The sequence below is a fragment of the Malaclemys terrapin genome, chromosome 2 (genome assembly GCF_027887155.1).
Source record: "Malaclemys terrapin pileata isolate rMalTer1 chromosome 2, rMalTer1.hap1, whole genome shotgun sequence".
Lineage (NCBI taxonomy): Eukaryota > Metazoa > Chordata > Testudines > Emydidae > Malaclemys > Malaclemys terrapin.
In genome coordinates, this window is record NC_071506.1 from 63,833,540 (window position 1) to 63,846,378 (window position 12,839).

The 12,839-nt window shown below is 43.2% G+C and overlaps 2 protein-coding genes across 7 annotated transcripts in view; one reads left to right on the top strand and one right to left on the bottom strand.

Moving 5' to 3' along the window:
• Positions 1-12,839, bottom strand: part of CLVS1 (clavesin 1) — a 116,611-nt gene that overhangs the window by 82,803 nt on the left and 20,969 nt on the right. The window lies entirely within an intron of this gene.
• LOC128831105 (uncharacterized) overlaps positions 1-12,839 on the top strand; it is a 148,567-nt gene that overhangs the window by 74,755 nt on the left and 60,973 nt on the right. Inside the window, exon 7 of one of the 5 annotated variants that reach the window (XR_008443749.1) lies at positions 5,057-5,079. The exons of the other annotated variants lie outside the window; for them this stretch is intronic. The gene's annotated coding sequence lies outside the window, so the exon portion shown is untranslated. Of the gene's footprint in view, positions 1-5,056; positions 5,080-12,839 lie in introns of those variants that run through there. 5 annotated transcript variants of the gene reach the window in all.

Sequence of the window (12,839 nt, forward strand, 5' to 3'; positions counted from 1 at the left end):
GTAATTATAAAATAAATCAATTGGAATGTAAATATTTTACTCACAGTTCAGTGTATAGTATACAGAGCAGTATAAACAAGTCTGTATGAAATTTTAGTTTGTACTGACTTCGCTAGTGCTTATTATGTAGGCTGTTGTAAAACTAGGCAAATACCTAAATGAGTTGATGTACCCCCTGGAAGACCTCTGCGTACCCCCAGGGGTACATGTACTCCTGGTTGAGAGCCACTGGGCTAATTAATATATATGCTTTGGATTCTGTCACCTTTACTCACTTTGGACAGTATCTTAAATGGTCCCATACATTTTAATGGCCATACACTAGGAGCCTGGTACTACTCACCATTAATAAAGATGGCACAATCTAGCACTTTGTTATTTGTGGACCTGATCTTTTACCCATAGGTGTAGCCCCGCAGATGTCAATGGGGCTACTGATGTAAGAGCTACTGTATCTGCCCTGGGATAACACAAGCTCGTCCAACAAAAGGTATTTGACACTAACCTTATCTATTCATAAGCCTCCCTTTAAGTTCACAAGAGGCTGATATCAAGAATATTTTGCCACATGATTTGGTTTCTGTACCAACATCAATGTTCACTGACTCTGGTGACATGAGGATAGCTAATGCTAAATCTAACCTAAAGAAGCAGCAGCAGACAGAGGTGTCAGCTAGACGTATTTCACAAGAAGTCAGCTGCACAGTCATTGACAATGTATCAGTGTCTGTATTAGCAGTATACCTTGCTATTATGTCTTCTCTTTCTCCCCAAACTATGACAGAAGGCATATTCTTCTTGTATTCCCAGAGCATGCTCACGTAACAAATTCTTACCTATTCACTCATAAGAATTAATTTTCAAGTATTGGACAATTATAGAAATTCATAGATTATAAACCAAACACACATTATACGCCATTTCTTCTTTGTGGATCTCTTCTGTTGCATTTGAAGTCAAGAATTGCTGTAGATGCAATGGACAGAGAAGCTGCTATTAAGAAACTAGAGCTGTGAATACATCCCTTTGACCCAAGTAAGCACCTTGAGACAATAGTAACCATTGTCAGTGGTAGAGGGGCACCACCATCAGTCAGGGTAGATGACAACTTCCAACTGGAATTCACCAAATGCAAAAATGTATACGTAGCTGGCCCACAGGGATTTATGGGGGCTTTTTCAGACACCAAAATCTAAATGATTCACTTTAAAATACAACAAGCCATGTATATTTTATTGATTTTAAAGTTTAACTATTTCCATAGGTCTCATCCCTTCTGTTTTCCATTACTATACCTTTTCTCACCCTGATTGAAATTCCCCCTGTGCAAAAGTGTCTGAACAAGACCTGTGCACTATTTAAATTCCATTCAAGCCCCTGTAACTCTTAAGCTTAAGCATGACATAAATGAAGAACAGGCCTCATGTGATCCCTCTGCACAGGGGCGAATTTAATCTCCACTGAATAGAGAACACCAAGAAGCAAGTTAGGGCTGCTTCTCAGCATATGATGCATGCTGGATTCAAGTCTTAAACCAAACTGCTCTGGACTGGATGTAGGAAGGCTGAAAGCACCAAAATTGAACATCTCATCTGAAGGTTTGCACCTACATCATTTCTGCAACCTTCTCCAGAATGGGATGTGAGCCCACTCAGAGCCATTTATGCAACTGGAACTTACTGACCCCATGGGGACATAATATGGCACTTTTTTAAAGAAGAAGTTTAGTGTAATAAGCACAAAAACAACACTGTGCTTGCTCCTTCATTGTGCCTGCACAAGAAATGTCCATTTACATACATAAATGCCACAGCTTGCAGCCACTCCCATTGCACTCAGCTTTTAAGGTTTGGGTATAAACCCATCCAGACTGAGGTCAGATGTAAGACTTTCACTGACTGCAATAGGGACAGGATTGAGCATTTGGGCCTACCTGTATTTCTAAATTTAGCCAATTTATCTCTAATTGGGGGGAAGGATAGCTCAGTGGTTTGCACATTGGCCTGCTAAACCCAGGATTGTGAGTTTAATCCTTGAGGGGGCCATTTAGGGATCTGGGGCAAAAATCTGTCTGGGGATTGGTCCTGCTTTGAGCAGCAGGTTAGACTAGATGACCTCCTGAGGTCCCTTCCAACCCTGATATTCTATCATTAGGGATTAAGATAAGACCTCCATGGGGGGCAGGGAGCTGATCAGCCCATATTTGCATATGGCAGGTTTCTTACCCATTTCTCTGAAACATCCGGTGTTGGCCAATGTTAGAGACAGGCTACACCACCAGGTGGACTATAGGTGTGATTCAGTATGGCAATTTCTATCTTTCCCATATTTGGGACCTTTCACTGTTTCCTGCAAGCCATAAATTCAAAATACAAATTATGAGTCATTTAGGGCTTGCAAAACCAAAACTAGAATGAATGTGATTTTGACAAAATCAATATCACAACTAGACTGCTTCAGCCCATTTCAAATTTCCACAACCACAAGTAGAAACTTCAATAATATTTTAAATTAAACATAACTAACAAGGATTTGTGTATACTAAATGACTGATTATTTTTTAAAAATTAATCTTTTACAAGCATTGCATAGATAAATCCCTTACTGTGGCTGTAAAACTGTAGTTAATCAGTTCTCTCCGGGTGTGAGTGCGTGTGTGTGCATGTGTGAGTGTGTGTGTACAGAGAGAGAGAGAGAGTTTAGTCAAAGGAAAGGCCAGTGTTACTGACTAAGAACAGACTGGCTGGAATATGTGTGTTCCATTTGTGCTAAACTATGCAGTAGATTTGTGGTGTGCCCAACATCCACTAGGAGTAGGTTGACCTCAACAAACTAATGTTAACTTGTGATCTACAGTACTTAGGCTTTGATCCATGGTCTCCACAAATGAAGAATTTGTGAGGCATCCCATAGCACTACTTGCCCACCATACATTTTTTTTGGCCATTAGCCTAGGAACTAATTTAATCTCTCTAGGTATTTCATCATAATAAAATTAAATAAAATAGCCATTTATTATAACAGGCATATTTATATTAGTAGTTTATGATGAGCAAAATCCCAGGCCCGGTTTATGAGATGGCAAAAGGAACCATTTCAGATTGTCCCTTCAGGAAATGTTGTTATTTCATGAAAGCAGGTGACTGGAGTAAGGAATTCATACTGCCCATCAGCTTCATAAGGATCTGAGCAGCTGGATCATATTCAGAGATCCAAAGAAGGAGAAAGACAGAGAGATGCTAGGATGATGTCCTGTGGGCTATCTATAAATTCTATAAGGTGTTGGGGGTAGGTGAGTCCTTAACTTTGCACTTCAGTTTTACAGAGATTTACAATTGCTTCAGGGTTACAAACTGTTACAAGTGCAGCAGGGGTATAGGAGGCGTGATGTTACACTCCATATTCTTCATAGAAATATTGTTATGGTGTGAATATGGCATAACTAAGATATGTTTTATGCAAGATAGGTCATGTGAGATATCATTGGAAAGGTTATGAGTTACTGAAGGTGATTATCCAATTTGTGTGCATGTATCATTTCTATATCTAAAGTTAGTAATATTGACTATGTAACAATTACAACTATGTGTGTACTTGGGAAACACCCACCAGACAGCAGGCCATTAGCCTTGATGGGCCATTAGGAAGAAACAATAAGACTTTGAAGATACTAATCTCTCTCCTTCCTGAGAAGCTGAGACGTTGCTTTGACACTAAAAGGTTAGGTGGTCATGTCACCTGGTACTAAACACCATCTTGGACGTCTAGTGATTTTCCACTAAAAGGAGAGGGTAATCAAGACTGGAAAACAAAAGATTCCCACCTTATGTAAATTCTATTTAAGGCTGGGGAGTAAGTTGATCTGGGTTCACTCTTCACTGAATCCCCACCCAGGATGACAGCTGGAAAGATCTAAGAAACAAAGACACGGTGTGTGGGTGTGTCTTTTTGGCGGGGGGGGGGGGGAGAAGGAGGGAGAGTTGAGCCCAGGCTGGAAAAAGGATCTGGTCTGTGAATATGGTGTCTGAAGATTTAAGCTGCAAGCAGGGTAGCTAACCTTCAAGAATTTCTGCATCCTACCCAAAAGCAACATTTAGGGTGAGAAATTACTTCTTGAAACCAGTCTCTTTAAGATCTTAAGCTTAGTATGCATGTTTTGTTTTATTTGCTTAGTAATCTGCTTTGTTCTGTTTGCTCTCCCTTATAATCATTTAAAATCTGCCTTTTGTAGTTAATAAACTTGGTTTTGTTTATTATAACTGGGGGAGGGGGCAAGAAGTTGTGCATATCTTCCTCCACATTGAGGGAGGGGGTGAATTTATAAGCTTACATTGTACAGATTTTTCTACAGCACAAGACAATATAATTTTGGGTGTACTTTCCGGAGGGGAGCTGCACTTGAGTGCTGGGCAAGTTCCTAGCTGAGTCTTCCCATAAAGAGCTGCTTGCAGACTCTGTGTGATTCTACAGCAGGTGCGTCCCTAACTCTGAGTGTGCGCTGCCAGAGGCCAGAGAGTCTGATTCAGCAAAACAGGGAGAGGGAGCCCAGGCTAGTGGAGCAGGCAGGCTCAGTGAAATCCCAGTACACCAGGCGGCACCCTGGAAGGGGGGTCCAACCCATCACAGAGGGTCTTGAAAATCATGTACCAATGTGTTACACAGTTTATGGGCAGTCCTCTACCCATGGGACATTCCCTAATTCTGATGACTGCGAGGAGGTGACTAGCATGTTTCCTCATTGGCTATTTTGTGGGGGCTTTGACCTCAAGGGACTCATTTGGTCCCTGGCTGACTGCTCTGTATCAAAGGCTTCATCCAGTGTTGCTCTCTGTGAGCAACACAGCTCATACAGTCTCTCCAGCTATGAAGAACATTCCTCCTACACTGCTCCCTTTAGTGTAACCCCACGCCCCAAATCCATACATGACCACAAGGGATAGGGGGAATTAAAACTTAGAATCCTTTTCAAAAAATGTGCAGAAACTGATATAAATGATTCTGAGACCCAAAGGCAACATTGCACACAAATGAGAAGATTCATGTCCATTTCTTTTAGACATGGGAAGAGAGGGAATGTTGCCCAGAAACTCCACAGCTGGAGAAGAAATATTTCCTGTGGTTAAAACATGCGATTCAAGAGACTTGAGTTCATTTTCTGATTTTGCCACAGATTCACTCTGTGACCTGGAGTAAATCACTTCATCTCCTTGTGCCTCAGCTCCCCATCTGTAAAATGGAGTTGTTAATGTTTCCTTTCTCCCACTTGCCATCTAGCTTCTCTATGTAGACTGTAGGGTCTCTTAGGCAGGGACAGTCTCTTACTGTGGGTTGCACAGTGCCTAGCACAATGGGACTGTGATCTCGATTGGATCACCTAAATGCTACTGTGGTATAATTAAATAAAGTTAATAATAAATGTTTGAAACTGGCTTGTTGGTCAATGACCACAGCATTGCCAGCATTACTCTACTGCCCCTTTATAAGTATAACACAATAGGCAACCACCTATTTGTGTCTGGCTGTCACTATCAGAGTTTTGGTATAACTATATTTATATTCCATGTTTATATCTGTTTATATTTTACTTTACTCTTGGCTGTTGTCTATATATCACCTCCCTGCTTACACATTCTGCACTTTACTAAAGCATGGTAAATAAAAGCTTCAGAATTTACAGCCTTACTTGATTCTTGTATCATTGAATGGGAAGGCGCAGTAAACAATTTATATTTCAGACCTACCCCCATGGCATTGTGAGACAGGCAATATTTCCAGATTAACAGCTCTGAGAGTATTCCAAGAAGTATATTTAAAAATCTTGGGGCTAGATCCTCAGCTGCACCAAAGCAGTGCTCCAGTGTAGCTGGGGGGAGGAGGAGAAATAAGGGGGAAAGTGGGTTTATACCAGCGAACTACTCCTGGATGTAAAGGTCCCAAAGGGACCATCAACAGTCAGGGATAGCCACAGCACAGTGGTGCTTTGGCCATGCTTCCTGCCCCCAGTCACACTTCACCATGCCCCCTATGCTGTGTCTGGGAGGCTTGGAGCAAGTGGCACAGGGCTGGTCACACCATCCCTGGGATTCCCCTACATGAAGATGTAGCCAGATTTCAGACAACGGACAGGATCTGGATTTTAAAGGCCACCGATACTGAGATCACTTCCCTCACCATGGAAATACAAATACCTCCGAAGATAAAAAGTGCACACATAATTTCCCTTCTCCCTCACCTCTCCTGCATGTCATTCCTCTCAACATACTTGTGCACGAATGCTTTAATTTAATTCCTGGAATTTCCTCCTTTTGGGAAATGCCAGCAAACCAGTGTTGATTACCTTGGAGGACTATTTCTTGAAACATTGTCTGACTATAGATTCTGTACTGCAAAATGACTAAGCACACAGTAGGATGCACAGACACACAGTGCATCCTATCGTCCTCTCACAACAATTTGAACACCTGGATTATTAGAGAGCTGCATATAGGTCTGTAACAGTGTGTCACCCACCTCTTGTGAGCGTCCCACTCTGGTTGGGCATGTCTGAGGTCTTTAAACCAGTCCTGGCCCTGGTATCAGGCCGTACTTCCAAGGCTTCCTCCCTGGAGGCAATGGTTTCACCATTTCCATCATTTTGTTCTGGCCCCAACTCTCCAGCTGGGCCTGCTGACAGTTCATTCTCATTCTCTGGGTATGTTGCTGTACAATTGTAGGCCCTTCATCAGTGGCCTGGGGGAAAGAGGGAAGACATGGGCCCACCCACTCCTCCTGGTCTGAGCCCAGGGACCCTAAGAATAGCAGCCACATGCTACCCTGTCCCTTTAGCAAAACTGCTTTCAGCTCCCTGGGCCACTTCCCCACAACCCCCGCCTTCACTGACACCTTAGCCTGAATTTAGGGGCCCTGAGTACAGAAGGATAGGGTGGGAACCCAGACAGAATCCCGGGAGCAGCGGGACATAGTTGGGACCCAGACAGATTTTCAAGGTCAGCCAGTTATGGTGGGAACCCAGGCTGTACCTCACAGTAAACAGGTTAGTGAAAGGGAAAAGGGAAAAAGGTAGATCAGGCCAGTTCCCGCCTAAGTGCTGATGAGCTAACTGAATGGCTGGAGTCAACGGAGAGTGAAGTGGAGGATCTCAAGTGACAGAGAGAACCGCTGGCCATGGAGTTCCAGTTTGCTAAGGAGGAGAAATAATGCCTGCTCCATCTGGTATATTACCTCAAGAGAGAAGTGGAGGCTCTGTCATTCAGGGATGGATGAACTGTGGCGTGCAGCAACCCCGAAGTCCCAGAGGCAAAGGTGAACTGAAAGGACTCTTAAATGCTCTCTAGGTGAGAGAGACCTGAGAGAATAGACCCTGACTAAAGGGGGCAAAAGGACAGAGAAAAACACTCTCCGGACAGAAGTCTGGGAAGGAGAAGACCCTGCTAAAGCAGGGCAGAAGACAGCAATAGCACCCCACCCCAATCCTGTCTGAGGGGAGAGGTGTGTGATAGGGTGGACTAGGCCCAGAAGCCCCCTGCTGGAGGCCTTAGTGTCCTCCTACACCCCATTCCAGGAAGTAGCAGAAGAGAAGTCCTCCAAGCAGCCTAGAGTGATTGTGGAGAAGCAGCCAATTAGAGAGGCTGCAGAGAGCAGCCAATCAGGGCACAACCAGGCTGTATAAAAGAAGCTGCAGAACAGAGCAGCAGTCAGTTGCTGGCTGGAGCTACAGAAGAGAGGACTGTGTTCCTGGATGGTTGAAAGAGCCACAGGACCACAGACAGCTCAGTGCCAGCAGCGACTGGGGGTGCAACAAAGGAGCTCCTGGCTGGCTGTTGAGACTAAGTGAGCCTGGGGAGGGCTGAAGGAAGGTAGTGTCTCCAGAGAGGGAGCCCTGCGGGTATGGCTCCATACCAGGGCCAGGACTACTTAAAGATTGAGCCCATGGAGGGCTAGTGAGACACCAACCAAGGGGTACTGAGCCCCCGGTGGACTATATACCCTGGAAGGGGTCTGTTCTGATTCATATATAGACAGTGTGTGTGTGTGACTCAGCCGGAGCCGGAGGGCTGAGTCACTGAAAAAACACCTGAGAAACCACTGACGGGTCACCAGAACCGAAAGACAGCAAACACACCCAAACAGAAGGGGGCACACATGAGAGGTGGGTGCTTCCCTGTTACAAGGCCCTAAACCAGTGTGATGCACTTACTAGGTACCGAGAGCAAGAGGGGTCTTGTAGTCATCATCTTTGGAGGTGTGCAGCAGGCTGTGAGCACTAAAGTTCAGATCCTCAAAGGTATTTATGGACCTTAGAGGATATGGGCCTAAGTGTGGGAAATGATGACTGTAGCGAATAACTTAACATCCAAGCTATCCTCAGGGGTTGCATTTTTCAAGCATGAGAGATGCATAAAGCACATAGAAAATATTAAAGAACTGGGAACTAGATATTAGAAGAGAATTTGGTTTCATAAAGCATCTTTAGATACAAGGTATCCTACAGCACTTTTAGATATACAGTCTACTGACATAATCCTCATGTTCTTTACTCAAAGCACTTTATTGGTTTATCCTTTTCAAATGCTTTTGTCTGAACTAAAATAATCCAACCCAAATGCTTTTATCTAAAAACCTGGGGGCAAGGCCCCCTCTTCAACCTAAAGCATCTGCTAGAAATAAACCTGCAATGACAGGCACATCATGTACTGTGTGTCTATCTAATAAAGGACATACTGGTTTTTGATGTGGAGTTTACATCTTTTATCACTGTTTTCAGAGTAAATCACCAAATAGTTTGGATGTTGCTGCACCGATGAATTATGTTTTAAATGAGCTGTATAAAGCGTTCACTGAAGGAAAATAAGTGTGTGTGTGTGTGTGTGTGTGAATAAGTGTGTGTGTGTGTGATGTGTATCAATAGAGAATAATAGGAAGATGCTAGGCATTCATTTCTTGTTTTTTCACTCATTCATCCTATCTAGGGCATCCTCAAATTTCCACCCAGTATTTCCTGCCTAGAATTGCAAGCATGCTTCCATCCAAAGAAAATGAAGGGCTTTAACAAAGTGAAACTGAATTTAAATTGCAGTGGGTGGCTAGAATGAGAAACTGAAACATGGAGCAATTTTCTATAGTTTTTCTGTTGGATCAGAGCTTACTCCTTTTTATTACAGTTTTGAAATGAGTTTTGAGGAATATTTTGAAGAAAATTTTAGAGAAGCTTATTTTCTTGATGAGCTTAAACTGTTTTGCTCCTGTTTGCACTTACACAACAGAGTATTAAGATTTGGCCCAGGAAACAATATTCACAAATCTTTCATATTCAAAAATCTTAAGAAGCTGTTTCTAGGAAGATAGGTTAAAAGTTTTAAAGACCTTGAAAATGATATAAAACATTTTTGTTTTGGATTCAATGAACTATTTTGTTGGACTTGAAATGAAATTTTTCCAAGTTTTTGGTTTGACCAGCACACTGAAAAATCAGTTATTCACACATTTCTAGTTGGAAGTGGATGGAGAAGAAGAATTAAGTTAAGACAACATCTTCTAGGTTAGTGGATTTTATTCTTTTCCATGTAGTATTTCCCTGGCAGTCATCCAGGAGCAAGGGTTTAATTTTGTCTTCTGCCTGCTTATTTTTTGAACTCATGCAGTGAACTGTGTAATGTATTTGCACTACTGCTATTCAGTATTTATTGAATTCTGCTCTTTGGTAAGATATTGGGATGCACATCAGAAGTCAGGGCTGGCCTTACCATGAGACGAGCTGAGGCGACCACCTCAGGTGCCAGACTGTGGGGAGTGGGGAGGGGGCACCACTAGGACCCAGAGTGTAGAAAATTGTGTCTGCTGCTGGTGCATATGTATTCTCTCTGCTCTAGATGCACAGAGATGGTGGAGTGCTGTGCTGGAGGAAGGAGGGGACAAGAGACACACAGGCAGCCAGGAGAAAAGGTGAGAGGGGATAACAGAAAGCAGCAGGAGCTGCAGGGAGAGAGAGGAGAAGGAAGAGCCTCTTATGTCCCTCTCTAGCACCCCCAGGAGCCTGGACTGATTAACACCAGCTTCTCAGGGAGATTCCTGTTTCCTGCTGCTTCCCTGAACTCACTTGAGGAGAACAGGCAGTCAACTGAAGTAGTAGGAGCTGGTTAGGCCCTTAAGACGCTGATATTTTCCCTCACTCAGGCCCTGCTACCAGTCTGCTTATTTGTCCCCTTCAACTGAGTGTTGAGAGCCATTATAGCTGGCACAGAACAGCAGTCATGAGTGAAAGAAGAAAACGCCCCTCTGGGGCAGCATTCAGAAAAAGAAAGAAAGCAAAAGAAGCTTTTCTATCTAAGCAGGAAGGAGCTCTCCTGAGATACATAAACACAAATGTTCACGGTGAGCCTTCCGACCCTAGTGAGGATGTGAGTGGTGAGGAGATGCCTGATCTTCCAGTTAGTCAGAGTGCAGGTGACCTGGCAGCTACTGCAGCACCCATATCTCCATCTCAAATGGATGTAACCATGCGCATTCCTGAAGAAAAGTGTAGATCAGAGAAGAGGGTGGTGGAGGTGCAAGAAACAGCTGCTGCTGAGTTTAGTTCCTTAAGTCTGGATGATCCAGGACTGTGGACCCACTTGAGCAGTAGTCTGAGGGACTTCCTTGCACTGCATGGGCCACAGCAAGTGAAAAATGTCATGTTCCCCAACACATTACTGGCATGAAATCCCCAATGGTGACAAAGTGGAGAGGCCATGGCTTATGTACTCAAAAACCCAGAATGCTGCATGCTGTTTTTGTTGTAAACTCTTCCAGTCTAATGTTCCAGCTACATTGGGATCTATAAGAACAAAGGACTGGAAAAATCTGGCTAGAAATCTGGCATGCCATGAGAAGGCAGCAAATCACCAGAGAGCATTCCATAGTGGAAAAAGCTTGAGATGAGACTAAGGTTAAAGGTCACCATAGATGGTCAACGTCAAGAGAAGATTGCATCAGAGTCTCTTTACTGGCAAAATGTTCTGAAAAGGCTCATTGCCATTGTGAGAACGCTTGCAACCCAAAACCTAGCACAGCATGGCATTTCAGATCAGCTGTATGTGCCAAACAATGGAAACTTCCTTAAAATTGTGGAGCTGATGGCTGAGTTTGATGCTGTACTCCAGAAGCATCTAAGAAGAGTCACCACCTAAGAAATGTACACACACCATTACCTTGGAAAAACAATTCTAAATGAGATCATACAGTTACTGGCAACAAAAGTCAAACAGAAGATTGTGGCAGATCTGAAGTCAGCAAGATATTACTGTTATTCTGGACTGCACACCTGACATCAGTCATACAGTGCATTTTGTAACAACAGAACTTAGTGAAAAATGTCCCTGCAATGGTGACTGTCAGAGAGCATTTTCTAGAATTTATTGACATTGATGATACTACAGGAGCTGGTATGACAAATGTGCTTCTTAAAAAGCTGGAAGATACGGGAATTGCGATAGCTGACATGAGAGGTCAGGGCTACGATAATGGTGCCAACATGAGAGGAAAGAACAGAGGCGTGCAGACACAGATCCGAAAGTTAAACCCTCAAGGTTTTTTTTGTCCCATGCAGTTCTCATTCATTGAACTGATGCAGCATCAGCTTCTAGTGCGGCTGCTGAATTTTTTAATGTAATTCAAAGCATCTATGTATTTTTCTCTGCATCAACTCATCAATGGCAAATTTTGAAGCAACATCTGGGAACATCCTCTCTGACACTGAAACTACTGAGTGCCACATGATGGGAAAGTCGAGTGGAGGCGATAAAGCCTATCAAACACCAAATTGGGAAGATAGATGATGTCATAGTTGCCATTATGGAAGATAAGCTATGACAGGAACTGTTCATGGGAGAACAGTGGCAGAAGGAAATGGAATCACCAGAAACATACATAACTTCAAATTTCTGTGTGGCTTAGTGCTGTGGCATGACATACTGTTTGAAATAAATGTTGTAACCAAGAGACTCCAAGGTGTGGACCTTGATACATCTGGAGCTATGGAACAACTGGACAAAGCAAAGTCATACCTACAGTCTTACCAGTCAGATGAGGGATTTCAAAATGTTCTGAAGAGTGCACAGAAGTTGGCAGAGGAACTTCACATTGAAGCTATTTTCCCACCCATTCAAGAATACAAGAGAAGAAGACATTTTGATTACGAGGCACCGGATAATCCCCATAAGAGACCCCAAACAACAATTCAAAGTTGAATTCTTTACCCAGGTACTAGACTGTGCAATACAGTCAGTTGAAGAACATTTCATGCAGCTCAAGGAACACAGTATATTTGGGATGTTGTATGATATTTCAAAATGCCTCACTATATCTGAAGAAGACCTACACCAGCAATGCAGGGCACTAGAGATAGTGTTGACACATGATGACATGTGCGATATTGATGCGAGTGATTTAGGTGATGAACTGAAAGCCATTTCAAGATACATTTCAGCAGGATCAACTCCAAAGGCTGTTCTTGAATATATGTGCACGAATAAGATGACCACCCTCTCTCCAAATGCTTTTGTTGCTCTGCGCATACGTCTAACACTTCCTGTAACAGTTGCCAGTGGAGAATGTAGCTTCTCCAAGCTGAAGTTAATAAAAACACATCTACACTCCACAATGACACAGAAGAGCCTGGTCAGCCTTGCAACCATCTCAACAGAGCATGAGCTGGCCCAGATTGTGGACCTTCAGGAAGCAGTTCAAATCTTTGCAACCAAGAAGGCATGGAAAGCACCACTTTGATTATTCAAACAGAGAAAAATGCCAGTGTTTACTATGCAGACAAGAAAAGTTACATTTGCTGTTCAGGCGTTTGAAAG